The sequence below is a fragment of the Corvus moneduloides genome, chromosome 19, assembly GCF_009650955.1.
Source record: "Corvus moneduloides isolate bCorMon1 chromosome 19, bCorMon1.pri, whole genome shotgun sequence".
NCBI classification, from domain to species: Eukaryota; Metazoa; Chordata; class Aves; order Passeriformes; family Corvidae; genus Corvus; species Corvus moneduloides.
This window is the reverse complement of record NC_045494.1, coordinates 10,282,426-10,296,394: the sequence shown is the minus strand read 5'-3', so window position 1 is coordinate 10,296,394 and position 13,969 is coordinate 10,282,426. Positions and strand designations below refer to the sequence as shown.

At 43.0% G+C, this 13,969-nt stretch overlaps 1 protein-coding gene and 2 long non-coding RNA genes across 3 annotated transcripts in view; 1 reads left to right on the top strand and 2 right to left on the bottom strand.

Annotated features, from left to right (window-relative positions):
- The window catches only part of LOC116453315 (myosin-1B-like), an 80,867-nt gene that overhangs the window by 48,033 nt on the left and 18,865 nt on the right, over window positions 1–13,969 (top strand). The window lies entirely within an intron of this gene.
- Window positions 1–13,969, bottom strand: part of LOC116453335 — a 36,050-nt gene that overhangs the window by 15,226 nt on the left and 6,855 nt on the right. The gene's annotated exons all lie outside the window — the stretch shown is intronic.
- LOC116453334 lies at window positions 1,665–2,482 on the bottom strand. The gene is made up of 3 exons (XR_004243759.1): window positions 2,411–2,482; window positions 1,848–1,922; window positions 1,665–1,769 (listed from the first exon to the last, which is right to left on the bottom strand). It is a non-coding gene; the product is annotated as an uncharacterized LOC116453334 (long non-coding RNA).

The following is a 13,969-nucleotide window of genomic DNA, read 5'->3' as shown; positions in this document are numbered from 1 at the left end:
ATTCAGCTTTCCAGTTCTGCAAGTACTCATTGTCTCTGCCCTCAGCCCACAGCTACATTGCCTTGACCAGAAGGCACTTCCTTCCCCAATGGCAGAGCAGAAGGGGGCCAGGGAGTGAAAGAGAGAAAGGAAGAGAGAGGCAAAGGAGGTAGAGGCAGGTGGAGCAGGAGAGGCAGAGGGAGAGGGACAGACAGCAGAGGACATGTGGGTTGAGTAGATACTGAAATAAAGAAACAGAGAAAGACAGTGAAATGCAGAAAACACCAGAGAAAAGAGAGGAAGGGAAGAGACTGAGAAAGATTAGAAAGAAAGAAAAATGGAGAAAGAAATACTGAGATGGGGAGCAAGAATATTCATGAAGAGGAGGGGAGAAAGAGACAGAAGCTAGAGGTGGAAGGAAGGATGATAAAGAGAAAGGAAGAGTGCAAACAGTGTAACATCATTTGGCTGTTGGTACCTGACCCTAGATTTAATTCTGCTGCTTTTGATAACCGCTCTTGTGCACCCATCGGCCACCCACCCATATCAAGCCCAATACTCTACAATGGGTGCCTTGCTAAGAAGAGTAAGAGAGTGCCTTGAGAAACAGATCTGTTCTCTGAATCTCTGCTTTGTCCTGGCCCTGTAAGAGGGGCAGGCAGGTTGTGTCTGGTGCCTCCTCACATCCCAAGGCCTTGTGAGCAGTGATGTTAAATGAAAAGGCTGAAAACACTGAAGGGGGGCAGCTTGGGAAAGCAGAAGTGCTTGCGGGAACTGGGAAGGATGAGTAGAATGTGGGACACTTGTTGGAGAGCGGAGAGGATGGGTTCACACTTCGGGCTTTGCATGACATGTGACTACTTTGCAAGCTGGTAATACTTCTAGACACACAACCTAGATGTGATGGTCTTCATGGCAGACACACAAGTCAGTGCACAGGGTATTAGAATTTAAGCTAGGCAGGAAGTTTTCCCATCCCTAAATGCTCTTGGAAATTTTCATAATTTCTTCCTCTTTTGGTATTCCAAAACACTTTTTAATGTTTGTCCCATCCTGAAGGACACCTGCCTGGGGTAACCAAAAATGTGGCTTTAATGAAGAATGGACTATGCCTATGCCTCCACATTGCAATACAGACTATTGAAATCAAACAAGGAGATGCTTAGAATTAACACAGAGAAAAATCTGGTTTTCCTAGGAGTGATTTGAGATTGTGAATGAGCCCTTGTGGAATTGAGGGGGAAATGGGCATGAAAAATGTAATACAACATAACACACTATAGCTCTGTATGTAACTGCCTGAATCCTACTCTGTTGCATGAGGTGTTAAAACTGGTTTTTAGATCATAAGTAACACGTGACAGTTCTTCAGAAGAGTACAGCCACATCTCAGACAAGGATGATATGCGTGTTTCTTCAAATCTTGGCATTCAAAAGCAAGGTTATCAAAAACAAGTGCCCTTATGATACCTGTTATCTGTCAGTGATTTCAACTGCTCAACAAGTTCTCAGACATGTTTTCTAGGAGGAGCAGTCACTTTTTCAAAATTGCACTGTTTTAGTAACCCTGATTTCCTTTTGATCCAAATCCTTCTCCACCTTCAATTCCTTCTACCACCTGTTGTCTTTCCTCTTGACTGTTCTACCCAGACACCACCCAGCCCTCTCACCCCACACACCTGTTCTGTAACAGGAGCTCCTCAGCTGCTTTGGTGAGTGATGGAAAGGGCATCCTGAAGGTCATGTCCTCATCCAGGACCCACTCTCCAGATCTCTTCCATGGATGCTTCCTGGAAACACAGGAGGAGCCTAAATAATTGTGCAACTTTGATATTCACTCAGCACCTGCCCAGGTATTATATTTTTACCTTCTGCTCCACTTCACAGTCAAGTGATGCTGAGATATCTTTGGAGTTGCAGTTTCTCTCTTCCTTCTTTCTCTTCTGAAATACAGAAGTGTGAAGCATTGTACGTACTTACGTGGCATATAATGCTATACCATTAAGATATACCATAAATGCACTGAAAAAATTAACCTTGAAGCAGTCTCAAGAGAGTACAATTAGGAGACAGAAGGATCTTCAAAGCCCCTCCATGCTTTGGTGCATGGGACAGGGCAGTCTTCACAAGTTGGTTCTAGCCTCAGAAATACTAGCTTACCTTTGCCATGGCCGAAATTTCCCTGTACCTATTCTGTATCTCTCTCCCTGAATATTTTTAAGATTCTGGTAGTTCTGTTCATCAACCTGTTTTACTCAAAAACCAGTTAACCCTTCCACACTTGCCTCATATGGAATTTTTGAACTACATAGCACTACGACACCACTTTGGACTAGACACTTCCTGCAGGGAAGCATGCATTTCACCAAATCCATGCACTTCATTAGTCAACAGGAGAAAGGGATGTTAGGTTAAGGAAAGTGTGTCCTACCATCTCCAGAGTCCAGTGCCCAGCTGCATCTTAATACTGGGAAGTGTTGGGATGAGAAGCCTTGCTCTGAATGATCAGTGTTTCAGCAATTCTGTTTCTTTGGTGCTAACATTCCTGGCAGCTCTCGTTTTACACAGAGGGCAGCAGAAATGCTGCTGCAGCAGGAGCTGAGCATTCCCTGTCAGAGAGCTCATCAGGGGTCCATAGAGTACATTGATGCCTCCAGCATGCCCTGTCATACTGAGAGCATGGCTGACAACAGCACAGGCAAGCTGCAAATCTCACAGAGAATGTTTCTTGAATAAAGTGTTAGACTGAATAATCCATAGATTTGTGAGATATGACCCCCTTTTCTTCATTTTTTTTCTTTTTTTCTTTTTTTTTCCTGGAGATCTTGATACTTTTCATTACTTCTGAATCACAGTTTAGTCTTTTATCTGACAAGATTCACATCTGGTACAGCTGAGTATAAAGAAGAAAAAATACTGTTCATAGCAGGGGAATAAAATTGCTTCCGTGATAAGATTAGCAATGGCAGTCTGAAGGCATATTGGTTCTATTGTTGATCATTCAGAGACATGCTGTAACAGCAACAGCGCTGCACCAAGAATAATTTTCATCAATGTGATTAAGAGAAAAACGATTTTTAAATTAAAGCTGTTTGAGGAGCTAGCTCTAGATTACCAAAAATCCCATGGGAGTTACTTGTGAGTTTTTTGGTTGCAATGAAGATTTCAAGAGCATTCAAAAAGCCAACAGATGATCAGACTATAAAAAGAGCACAGACCTGTGCAGAAAAGCTGATTTTTCACTAGAGAGCAATTAGGAATATTCCCACTTTTTTTTTAACATTAGGTTTTGGAATAAATAGAAGAATAGCAATGCACCAAGAATAGAGGGTACTTATCCAATTCTGCTAAAGGAATTAAAATCTGATGAAGCCGTATTACTTTCTGGTGCATATAAACAGTGCTCAAATCAATGCCAGGGAAATGAAAATTGCAAATAAAATATCAGGCTTTAAGAGGGACTGAATCTGAGAATATATCGCAGCACTTGTGATTTATGTATCAATAAACACTGCTAAATAAGGAAGAAAACATGCTGCAAATACTAACACAGCTTTTGTAGACTAAAACCAAAGTGTGCACAAAAAGGCATCATCATCAATGCTGGGTACTTCAGTGCTCAGGCTGGAGCAGAGAAATTCAGTAGCAGCAACATTAGCTTACTGCCAGCTCTCTGGTTGAGGCCAGAACCACTCCGGTGCAGAGCTGTGCTCAATTAAATCTGAGAAGATATATAAAATGTTATCAAGGAAAACAGGATTTTCTGTCGATGGTAGCTCATTTCTCTATTTAGATGAGAAAGGTCTGTCCACAACATTTACTTTCATCCCAGGCCTGAGATCTTTCCTAGGACAGTAGGATTCAATGTAGGCAGATCATTTGTGAAGAAAATTCAAAGAGGAAGAGACATGAGAGACTATGAGACGCCCTCTTTTTGGCATAGTTACTTTTAACTTTGTCTGTTCCTTTATTCAGTTCAGGTACAGTGTCAGAAATATCTGTCTTTCTCTACACAGGAGGGAAGAAGTTTGAGATAAGAATTTGCTTAACCAATATTGTTATTAAACCCCCTTGCAGACATTATCAGAAATAATCAAAATGTTGGGTGTGCACCAGCTTCAAATATCTTCAAATCAATGGTGCTAACATTATCAGGGATTCTATCCTGATTAGCCCATGGGAATGATTGGTAGGAATGGGTTCCCAGCAGAACAACCTCAGAAAAGATGTAGGTGTAAGTAGCCCAGAGAGAAAGAAATTGAAAAACAAAAAGACAGAGACCCAAACTGTGAAGTACAGTAAGAAAGAATTTCAGAAAGAAAACGTATAAATAAAACAAGAATAGTGAGTAAGACTCTCTATGAAATGAAATGTAACAGAAATTAATGGTAGTAGTACAGTCTCTGGGCTGCAGAGCAGCATAGGCATGCAGCACCTTTCTGACTTTCTGACACCAAGACTGGGCACAGTGCAGCCACAGCACAGATTTGCTATACAAGTTCTGCAACCAGACAACATCACAAAAGATTTGGGAGAGAAAATCCATTGCGATTCCCATACAGACGTGGCTCTAATTTCTATCTCACAGATGTGGGAATGGAACAGGGTCAAAGTGGCCCAATTGCTTTTCTGAACTGTGGAAATGAGCAATGTCATAGTATTTTTGGGATCAGGCACAAGTCAGATGTCCATACACAGCAAGAATGAACCCTGTCTCCAAAAGGCAGGAAGGGGTCCTCCATCAGGAATCTGTGCACTGAAGTCAAGTCCAATGCAAGGGAAGTAATATGTAACCCCAGTTCATTCTCTCCTTTTCATTATCCAGCCATTTAGCCCTTGCTGAACAATGCCAGTGGAAGAGTTTTATCCATATGAGTGACAGCAACTGATCCATCATGCAGTACAGTTAAGCAGCAGCACACTTGTCTTCTGCTCTAGAAAGGCAAGACCAGAACAATGGCAAATCTGGTGACAACTGCAAAAGACTTACTGTCATCAGAGAACTGGAGCTGTTGGAGCCCAGACGTACAAACAGTTCTGGAAAAATCACGGGCTGCAGGTTTCTGCATGTTTCAACAAGACATAATTCAGGAGCTTGGGAAGCCAGGATTTTGCAGCACGAAAAAAGAAGGTGTTTTTGTTAACAGAACATTAAAAGAAAACATTGAACCACACCCTAAAAATTATATAAATTATATCCATAAACAATGCAGGCAAACCTTGCTTTGTACAATGGCAGTAGGTAATCAAACACAGGTTATCTGAAGAAGTGGGAAAGTCCTCTGCTTCCTTCAGATACCTAACACCTCTCAGAGCTGCCTTTGTACAAGTCATGAGGAACACACCATGTGGCCTGAGGAGACTGCGATCCAGGGACAGGTCTTGGGCACACAGAGTGTGCCCAGGTACCAGAAGGTTCCCTTTGTAGCTAGGAGCATCTACACTGACTCTGCTGGAACCTCATCCTGAACTGCTCGAGGGGAACGAGGTGAGGTCTCTTGTGCCCTTGGTATTTGTGCGAGCGCTCAGTGTGTTCACCTGTGCGGGTATGTGGCCAGCTGCGTATATATGTACATATGTGTTGCATATGTGTTCTCCATGTGCCTCTGCCTTCTAGGAATTCTTGCTCAGCCTCACTGCTTGGTTGGACCTGGACTTGGGTCTGTGGTAGTTTTGTCTCTGTCACAGTGCCAGACTCAGCCTTGTTATCTGACAAGAAAACCTCAGGAACAAATCCTGCGTGGAAACCGGTCTTAAGGTGGAAAACAGTCAGGCACTGAGCACTGGGAGATAGGGAAAGGAGTGCTTCCCACCAGACAGCCTGTCTGCCAGCTGATGCCCTTCAGCTAGCAGGGCTGCAGGGGCCTTTGCTGCTCAAAATATTCTGGCAGTGTCTGATACAACAAGTGAATGACAAACATATTTAGCAAGTTCCTCTGGCTGACCTGGCTGGGAAGGCATCAACCTCCCTATTTCTTTTCTGTATTAGCCACACGTGTTATTTGCTCAGTGCTGACAGGGAGGAAGCTTGATGGAAAGCAAATAGATCAAAATAAAAGGAGAGGAACCACCAGAATGGTGGCTTTGTGATCAAAGTGTCCAGCCCAATATGCCCTCAGAGGACTATCAGTAAAAGACTTTTGCCACAGGCAAATCAGGCTTGTCTATTTGGGACATTTCCTGCCAGAAGACATGGCAGAGCATTTGGTTCAAGGCAATAGAAAATGCAGGTCTCTGTGAGAACCCCTGTTCATTGCCACAGAGACACAAACTCTCACACAAACACACACTCTCCTGCACAGTTATATAGCCTAAAAATGGTTCTCTCATCATCTGCAATTTGACCATCACAGTTCAAGAAACACATTTCCATCATTTTCTTCTTTCAGTCTTAATGGCCAAACCATTAATTTCCCTTTTGCTTTCTGAGAGGACAAAGCTGTGCTAGTGTCAGCACCCAGCCTGTGCTGTGTCCTTGCTCTGAACTCCTTGCATACCTCCCTGCTAACACACTGCCTGTGCTGGAAGCATCTTGAATGCTTTGCATGATGTGGAAGCCAAACTTCCTTGTTATGCAGATTAATAGATGCCATGCCACAACCTGTTCCCAAACAATCCAAGCAGCCATTGCATAAGTGGATTGCTTCCTGGGCACGTTAACTGCCCTTTGCCACTGCATGGACATCTCAGGTGAGGACAGGAGGGAACTGCTGCTTTGTCGAGAGCCAACTCTGTGAAGCCCAGAACCTTCCCTGGAGCTAAATGCAAGTCATTGACAACCACTGCCCAGTGTTGTCCAGTCTCTGTGGGGCATTGTCAAGTTCCCAATAACACGACTCCCTTTTCTGCAATACTTCTGTGACCAGGGAGCACGAGCTGTTTTCTCTGGCACTGATGTATCATTCCTGGCTGAACAGAAGGAGGATAGAACTCATTTGAGCATGAAATAGGTTGCTAAGTGAAATCTTCCATGACATTCAGATATGCAGTCTACAACTTTCCTCCAATTTTTTTCTGAGTTAGTGCCTGTGGAGACTCCTGATATTGAAGACTCAGAGAACAGAGATGATGCTGCAAACACTTCTCACGAGCCAAACGCATGATGATCCTGGTTCCCTGTGGAAAAGTGATGCCACAGAGGATACCTCCCTCCTGTTGTGTTACACAGGTAGGGGTTAGTCCAACAGGATACAAGGACCCTTCTTCTGCAGTTCCACAGCCACATTTCTACTACCAAAGGAGGAAATAATTTCACCTCCCAATGCAAAAGCAGAAATGAAGAAATCACTCTACAGGATACAAGGACCCTTCTTCTGCAGTTCCACAGCCACATTTCTACTACCAAAGGAGGAAATAACTTCACCTCCCAATGCGAAAGCAGAAATGAAGAAATCACTCTCTCTGGAGCAATTTTATCACCGAAGAAGAGGAAAATATTTACTCTGTGACACACAGGAACCACTTTTCTTCTCAGAGAGATCTATGAATGCTGTTTCAAATACTTATGTGAGAATTGTGAAGACGAAACAGAAAAAAAGGGAGTGAATCTGGCCACAGTTAACAGTGTCTATAGTTCTCTGAGGAAAAACTAGTCCACTTACACATTCACACAGAGATTCACTCCCTGGAGGGCTTCAGACTCTGCACAGCAACAGCAAGGCAAATACAGATCAGAAACATTAGAATACCATAAATGGTGTGGGACAGACATATGTGGGCATGGTTGTGAGGAGAACTATCACTTTAAATGAAATTCTAACGTCTAAACAAATGTATAAATCCCTGAGTTCTTATATTTGGCCCAGATCATATTCCCTTTGCAGCTGGTGGAGTCAAATGCTTCAGAGACCTCTAACCTCCCCCTCAAATTTTACAATGTCAGCGAAAAATTAGATTCTTTCTTCTGAAACTTGACTCCTGAGAGCACTGATATCAATAGTCTTAAAAATAGGCCCATCAGCTGGGGTCATCAGAGATGTGTTTGCATTGGAATTGCTAAGCCAAGAGATTTTCATACCAAATCAGGCTCCAGTGCATACCCCCAGCATAGGTGAGTTCATTTTTGAGAACCTCATGGACTTTATGTACACTGGAGAGACAGACAACTCTTTTCAACTCTTCAACACAAACATGAATCAGAATGATGGATATTTTCAAGCACCCTGTACCATCCCTCCCACTGAAAACAGCATTGAGTGTCATCTGACACAGGCATCTGAAATGTCAGCTCTTGAAAATGCTTTGTCAGCCTTGGGCTCTTCAAGCTGGAGAGGAGGCAGCCAGCAGATGTAAGATAAGGTCTGTAAAATCTAGATAGGACAATGAGTTGGAGTGGATGGATGGCTGAACTTCCCTGTACCAGAAGTAGGGGCATCAGGTGAAGTTAGCTGGTGGCCAAACACAGAGGGACAGGATCCTTCAAACCAGCCATTGTTATCTACTCAGATCATCACCACCAATGAGTGGCTACTGAAGATTTCCATTCATTCAAAAATCTGCCAGACAAATGCACGGGGGCAGAACCAGGCAGAGACTCCTGATGCTGCATACAACAAAGACAGCAGGATTGGGATGTGCCTGAGCCAGGGGCACCTGAGGAATGGGGTAGTGTTCAGGGAAAGCCTCAGCCCATCTGCCTGTCTCATCATTCCTGCACTTTTCAGCCTCAGACCCCATCGAGGCTGAGCCACTGCCAGGACAGTGCTCTGGGCTGGCCACTGGGTCCTGACATGTCTGTCACAACAAGCCAACAGGCAGCAGACAGGCAGGGATGTCCTCCTCGCCAGGAGGCCATGGAGAGCCTGGAGCCCAGGTGCTGCTGCTCTGGAGCCAGGACAGCCCTCTGTTTGCACAGGCAGCAGAAACTATCACTGGGTAGGGCTGCCCACACAAGTATCTCCAGCACAGGGGAGGACTTACAGAGTATACGTTTGTCCTTTAATGTCAGAAACAAAGCAAAACTAACCTTGTTGGTCTCCGGGTCAAAGAAGACCTCATTTTTAGTTTAATAAATATAGACAAAGCCTGGGCTTGTATCAAGGATCTACACTCTTATGGAGCCTTATATCACCTATTCTAATAGGATGCTTCCAAAGAAGGAAGTCTGCTGCTCCCGTAGGTTCCCAAACAGTGCATTTCCGTAAGATCCTTATGTGTCTGCAATAGACCTGCAGGAAATGTACTGCTGTGAGTAGGGAATAATGAAAAATCTGAGTTACAGCTCATAATACATCATCTAACTAACCCCACTTCCAGAAAGCTTGGGAGGAAAGATCAGAGCTGAGTAGACTGCTCACTATTTACCACTATCAGAGACTGGTTCAAATCCAATTACATATTATTGGACTTGGAGTTGTTCTAACTCCAAAGCTGCTTCCTCATGGAAGAGCCAGAAAGCTTTAGGAAAATACCCACATGTGCAAACCTAAAGCCTGGCAAAGTCTGACAGTAAAGCTGTGTGAGTGAGGGATGCTGAGGAGTGCCTGAAGCAGAACAGTGTTCCAGGAAAGGGCAGAGGAAACAGAATCTCACAGAATCCCCACCTTGGCCACATTCACCAGCCCATGAGTGCAGCTGCCCAGCCAGGCTCTTAACCTATTGGTGTCATGCCCTCATGGCCACTATAGAGTGGGAAGACAACTCTGTCAGCATCATGGGAAGATCATTCCTTCCTGGTGCCTGGGCCGCCTCAGTGATGGTGAGTGTGTGGAGCTGGGTAACAGGAATCACGTGTGATTTGTGATCCTGCTCGATATTGCGATCGCTCTGTCGTGTTTGCATTGTGACTCCAGCACACTGCTATATCACCATGCTGAATCAAAGTCACATGCAACATCAAACATCTTCAAATAAGTAAATTTAATATTAAACATTAAAAACCCTTCACATATGGAATATCCAAAAGGACCAAACCTGGTCCCTGTCATAATTTCCTAGGAGGTGCTCACCTATGAAGTTGTTGTGGGATGCAGGTGAGAGTGTGCTGCTTCTCACAGCAGATAGAAAGGAATTAGGCTCTGGTATGACTTACTTTTACAGAAGAGCTAATGGCATTGCTGAATCTGTATGGGAGGCCAATCCCTCTGGAAACTTAAGTCAGCAAAGAAGAGTGAAAAAGAACTAATAAGAACTTGATGAAAGCCAAGAATTCCAAAGTGCTGTACTCCAAAGGATGCCATGACAAATGCTGGTCACATCGTTCATTTTATTTGAGTTTATCTTCAAGAGACCTTAAAGCAGCTGAGAAAGGTCACAGCCCTGTTTTAAACTACACTTGGATTGGCAAATCTTAATAATTTCATCCTGCTCCCACTTCCTAATATACTACCTTGCTTGTACAAGAAGTAGGGAAGGCAGTTAAGTAAACTGTCCAATTGTCCTAGCACACCTAGTTAGATAGTTATTTTTGTCTTTGAAAAAGAACATGCTCTTTCCAATTAGCCTGCAAAGAAGGATTTTCACAGTAACTCAAGATGAAATCATGGCCTCAAGTGAGAAGGTGTGAACAAGTTGCAGATTTGCAGGAGGATGGGGGCGGGCAGGGAGGGCGAGATAGACAATGCAGGGGTTTTTTTGCGGATCTCAATAAGAAAGGTCCAGCAAAACCTGGCTTAATAAAACAGCCAGTTGAATAGTGTTGTGAATGGTATTCTCCGGTTTAGTACTCCCTCTAAAACCATGTGCTGTTCCCCCTGTCCCTCCCCTGCAGCGCACTGGAGAGGGGAATTGGAGGCACAAAAAGCAAAGATCAGAGACTGAGATAAGGACAATTTGCTGGAAATAGCAGTGAGATAAGAAAATGAACAGTAACAGCAATTATACTAATGAGAGAGGGTACAAGAAAAGATATGATTCACACAGAAAACAACCCCTGACAATATAGGATGGCTCCCTAGGCCCTGGCCACCTTCCCTCTACTGGAAGGGACCCCTTCTCCTTAGAAGAGACTCCCTTCCCCCACCCCCAGCAATGATGTGAGGTGGTATAGAATAACCAGATTCTGAGTAAATATCTTCAGATGCTGGGAACCCCAGCTCTAGATGGGCCCAGGATGGATTTTCCCAAGGTGCACCACACAGATCCAATTGGTGGAGAGGTTTCCTCTTTTTAAGTCATTCGTGCTACTACAATCATCTTTAAAAACATGATTCTATTCATAAAGGATGTGCACATCAGAGCTTCTTTTTGCACTTTTAGATAAAGGCAAGACTATGCAGGTGATGCATAACCATTACAGAGAGGGAGATGCCTGCAGGGATGATGTGGCTGAGTGTGCCCTGCAGCTAAGAGATTTGCGATGCACAGCACAGCCCTAAGGTGATGCTGGATGGGCAGCACAGCTCAGCGTGGGCCTGGGCAGATTCAGGTTAACTGTGATGCAGATCACTGACTTCTCCACATATAGTGGTCTCCTGGTCAGGATTGAGACATTCTACCCCTTGATACAGACAGAATTTACCTTTCTCATAGATATTTTAAGGTAGAACTTGTGTTAATAACATAAGGGATTCTTAAGTCCACGGTGGAAGGACCAACCGAGTAGGTATCTCCAACTCCTTGAATACATTTGTCTTACACAAGGCTCCAAAGACAAATAGTGTCTAATAAGAGTCATATTTCAACCCATGACCCCAAATCAAATCTCTGGCACAGATCTAAGGTGAAAGTCTCACTGAAAATTAATTGTAACCGACGACTATGAAAATCAACAAATTCACACATCTTTGCAGCGGTTTGGCATAAATCAGTTTTGTAATGTGATAAAACCAACACTATTATAGAGCTATTATACCCCTAAACCTAATATTAATGTGAAGGAAAGTGTGTAAGAACACAAAAAAATCCAGAAACAGCAAATCCAGCTCTGGGAAGCAGCCAGTGAGCCAGGAGATCCAAAAAAAGGCATGGGAAAGATATATCCCAAGTGTCCCTAGTAAAATACATCAGTACATGGGATGTATGGTCATGTCTCCACAAGCTACAGAAGGCCCCATCCAGCCTACAACATCCATTATCCCGGTTTCGAATCCCATTTCTAATTCCAAATCTAGTTCTTAGATCTCTCCAGAAGAGTAAAATGCCCACCAACATTTCCCACCTCTTGCTGTACCCTCATTATTTGGTTTTGTGGTATATTACCCAAATTTCTGAATTTACTTGCCAGACTATTATTCAGTGGATGCAAAATCTTAATGGAAACATATTTCATATACACTGAACGACAAGAAGGTCACTGGGAGTCCTCAGCAGAAGAAACAATACCTGATGAAGCTTTATGTGATGAAATTATCATTTTAGTGACTAGGACAAGAGCAGTGTCTGTTGTTGAGTTTGACCTTAGTGAATCTCTTGGTTCTTTTGATCCTGTGTTCCATCTTGTCAAATAAGAAGGAGCGGGAGAAGGTGCTCCAGGCACTGGGACAGAGACTTCCTTGCAGCCTGTGGAGAGGACCACTGTAGAGAAGACACCCACATGCAGCTCAAGCATGCAACACTGGAGGAGGTAGAAATTTCCTGGAGGAATTACAGCCCGTGGAGAGCCCATGGTGGAGTAAGGGAAAAGTAAGAAGAGGAAGAAGCAACAGGGAGAAACTGTTGTGGAATCACTTCTACTTCCCATTCCCTACCTGACTGGACTGCTCGGAGATGGAGACAGAGGAGTCAGGAATGAAGAAGTGAAGCTGAGTCTGGGAAGTCTTGGGGAAAAGGTGCTGTTTTAATTTTTGTTTCACAAACTGTGTTTATTTTAATTAGCAAAAATTAAATAAATTTTCCTCGAATGGAGTCTGTTTTGCACATGACAGGAACTGGTAGGCAGCCTCCCTGTCTTCATCTTGAGCCATGAGCATTTTCATCCTACTGTCTCCCTATCCCCTGTCAAGGAGGGGACCCCAAGGTCAACACCCCATCATAATGACCTTTCTCTGCAGTATGCTGTGACGAGGGGCAAGAGGCACAAACTGAAACATTGGAAATCTCATTTAAATATTAGAAAAAATAATTTAGCAGTGAGGGTATTCAAGCACTGGAACAGATTGCTGAGATAGCAAAACCTGGTACAAAGTCCATATTCCTACTTACTTCACCATAACCTGTAGTTGCAACTGTGAGAAAATTTAAGTTAGGAACTTCTTGCCCAATAATTGCCATAAATTCAGTTATGGCTTGCCTTTTTAATGATTTTATTATTACAAGAGGAAAACCACTTAAGTAAGATTTTAATAAAACAGAACATGATAAACCAAAAAGTTAACCATAAAATATGATAAACCATGTAGTTTTTCCAATCTGTGAGTTTCACTCCTCTAGATCCAAGGTGAATTAAACAACATTAGAAACAATGCAAAGTGCTGACTAGATTAAAAGTATTTTATTAATAACTTATATATCCTTTGCACTTTGAAATTGAATGAATTTTCATTTGTTGTTTTATTTTCTCCTCCACCATGGGGTTATTTTCTTTAATTATTGCAACATAAGGAGAAAAAATAGAGAAGACAGTTTTTTATTTTTTTAATTAATTTCTTTTTTCTCTCTGTAGCTTTTAAAAAAAATTAGGAAACACTCAGAATTTATAGAACACCTAGTGAAGTGAAGGAAAATTTCTGCTGGAAGAGATTGCTTCTATGATTAAATAGATAAGGGGATGAGGGGGAAAAAGGAGTGAAGTTCAGTAAGGATTTTGATGTTGTATACTCCAGAAATCTTTTTGAAAAGAATTTATTGGATAGATGGACTATTAGGTTTGTTAAAGACTGAGTTGAAGGGATAGTGATGAATGTCTTGGCATTCAGTTAGCTGTCAGTACCCAGTGCAGCAGTTCAACACTCTGCCCCACATCGTTCAAACATTTTCATCAGCACCTTGGATAATGGTGATTCCTTGATTCAAAGAGTGTCTTCTTGGTAAGTCGGAAAGACAGAAGTGAGCACAAGCCAGCAGCGCAGTCTTATCATGATGGAAACAAAGCATATATGAGGCTGCACAAGGA